The sequence below is a fragment of the Tachypleus tridentatus genome, chromosome 8, assembly GCF_004210375.1.
Source record: "Tachypleus tridentatus isolate NWPU-2018 chromosome 8, ASM421037v1, whole genome shotgun sequence".
Classification (NCBI taxonomy): Eukaryota; Metazoa; Arthropoda; class Merostomata; order Xiphosura; family Limulidae; genus Tachypleus; species Tachypleus tridentatus.
This window is the reverse complement of record NC_134832.1, coordinates 160,094,019-160,096,938: the sequence shown is the minus strand read 5'-3', so window position 1 is coordinate 160,096,938 and position 2,920 is coordinate 160,094,019. Positions and strand designations below refer to the sequence as shown.

At 31.9% G+C, this 2,920-nt stretch overlaps 1 long non-coding RNA gene across 1 annotated transcript; it reads right to left on the bottom strand.

Annotated features, from left to right (window-relative positions):
- Positions 1-551: 551 nt before the first annotated feature.
- LOC143223830 (uncharacterized) lies at positions 552-2,301 on the bottom strand. Its single transcript, XR_013013171.1, has 2 exons — positions 2,068-2,301; positions 552-1,091 (listed from the first exon to the last, which is right to left on the bottom strand). It is a non-coding gene; the product is annotated as an uncharacterized LOC143223830 (long non-coding RNA).
- Between the last annotated feature and the right edge of the window lie 619 nt (positions 2,302-2,920).

Here is a 2,920-nt window from a genome sequence, read left to right as displayed (position 1 = left end):
ATATGCAAAATTCAAAAACAAACAATTCTCTTCTCCCAACGACTTATCGATGACTTTAGTGACTCAAATCGCTAATATCTGATGAAGGTTCTATACGATAAACAAAGTTCACATACACCGCTGTGTAGCTTTGTATTAAATAAACAACGTGATCTGATGCCCTTATATTTCACATTTCATACCAATACGTTTTTAATGTGTAAAAATTTTAAGCTCTTAGACAATACATATTACTAAGAAAACTAATTACTTATATTAACTCAAAGAAACTGGAAACTCTTTAAATGTTCAACAATTTTAAAAACAGTAAAGTTCACAATGCAGCTTCTTACAAAAAGTTAACAAAGCAGTGACGATATGGTGTGATTGTTATTAAAAGACCAGAATATACATTCGTATATCATGTGAGATAATGTTCACATTAAGACATTACATAAGTCAAGAATATTGAAACTCCTCGACCACTCTTTTCCCCATGAAAGAGCAAATATGTTTGATACAATAAGGATTTCAATCAGCGATCCTCAGATATCTGAGTCGAGTGGCATGGCCTGGTGGTGAAATTGATTAACTTTATTATTAGAAAAGTGAAACTTTCAAACACTTCCGTATTTAAATGTTAATAATCTTACTTATTTATACTAACATGAACATCAAAATTAGGTGAGCTATTACTAATTACACTCCGCCAGTACGATTTTATGTGTCCAAATGTCATTCATTTTTAGCTCGCTGTCCAATCTTGCTGCGCTTCCGCTTTCTATTCTTCCTACGAAAATTGTTTGTCTTGCTGTTCGTGTTCCTCTTCTTAACCTATATCTTATGTTAGGGTCACTGTCAGAAACCAAGCCTAAGTCTGGGTCTTTTCTAAACATATTCTTCATCTATCTTTCATTATCATTATATATTTCGGAATATTTTTTCTTATCAAAACCACTTTTATTCCCACGTATGTCAAGAGCTCTTCTGTTTTTTCTTATATTTCCGTAACCACAATAATCATTGTGGATGTTTCGGGTTATTTTGTTGCTTTCTTTTTTAGTGTAGCTTTCTACAGTGTAGACCGTAATCACCAAAAGTAGAATGAAATTCTGTAAAAAAAATAAATATAAAAATTCATTTTTTAATGAAACTATGACCATTAAAAAACCAAGTTACACGCTTTTATCGTGAGGAAATTCTGTAGACCCAAAGTTATTTCACAGAGACAAACAGTTACACAAACACACACAAACTATTACGATGTAAATTAGCTTATTTCCTAACGTTTTCCCCATAAAGTTTTAATATTTTATTGCGAAATGTTCATACATAAAACAGATTAAGTATAAAATAAATGGCATTATTCATGTTTAGATTAAATCGTTTAGCCTATTTTGTATTAATAACTGTAGGGCCTGGCGTGGCCTAGCGCGTTAAGGCGTGCGCTTCGTAATCTGAGGGTCGCGGAGTCGCGCCAAACATGCTCGCCCTCCCAGCCGTGGGGGCGTTATAATGTGACGGTCAATCCCACTTTTCGTTTGTAAAAAAGTAGCCCAAGAGTTGGCGGTGGGTGGTGATGACTAGCTGCCTTCCCTCTAGTCTTACACTGCTAAATTAGGGACGGCTAGCACAGATAGCCCTCGAGTAGCTTTGTGCGAAATTCCAAAACAAACAAATTAATAACTGTAATATAAATGACTGATTAATTTAGTGAATTTAGTCAACAGAAAGATTATTTTACTGGTGTTGTGACATTTTCCGCTCGAGGAGCTGGGTGGGAATTTCAACACAATTTTCTTGTTTGTTGTTTTCTATGATGAGAACGTTTCTTAAAGTATTGTTTCACTGGAAATTCTGTTATACTGAAATTCTAAGAATTATGTTATCAATTTATATCTCACAAACAGTGTAATGAGATCAGGTCTCTAATGAACAAAAATTAATTTTGGTCTATTTATCTCATATTATTTTGTCACTTCTCATACTGGTATGATACCATGCTACAAATAAAACTATTTGTCTTTGGTGAGCTGTGCTAGAGTTCAACCGATAATTAACTTACAGAATAAACTGTAAAACACTTACCACTGACTTCAACTTCATTAGACTGCAATAACCTAAAAGACATTGATATCAGCTGTAAGTTAGTTGGTTATGTTAATCGTGTTCTTCATATTTACGAACTTATATAACGTATTGTTATTACTCAATCATAGTGAAGGCCACAGCTCTGAGTTACGAAACTGTGAAAACCCAGATTACTACTTACTTTTTTAATTATACAAAGGTCATACTTTATAATTGGTTTTTTCTTCAGATGTATTGACAAACGAATTTAAAACATAAATCAACGCTACAAACTTTATAGAAATGTTTTTAGTTTTTTTCTGATACTAATGTACTTTCGAAGGACGATATTCTGTTGAATAAGCCTGATGGTGTTTATATAACTTCGTCCAAAAGTAAAATACAGAGTTATTTGTTTCCCTTCATTACACTCAGAATAATTTGCGTAAAAATGTAATTTCTTTCTTTTTATTTTACACATTATTATTATTTATATATTTGTCACACTCCAAACGAGATTAGATTAGGTTAGGTACAGTTACGTTACGTTATGTGAAACTTTCTAAATAAGTTTATTTAAGGCTATTTAGGTGAAAATTTACCATTTTACCTAAATTATACGTTACAAGGTGCGTTCAATAATTACTTCTTAATGATTTATTGTTCTATGTTTTACAGTACAGACTACTAAATATACGGAAGACTCAACAGAAAGACCGATGTGGCTTTACTATAATAAAAACACAACTGAATATAAATAAACTTTCCAAACGCTAATTTTTATTGTCAGGTACTTATTTAATAATATTTTTTTTCATTGGTATAGTATGTATGATTAACAATTAATGTTCTCATTAAATAAGTTTCCTTA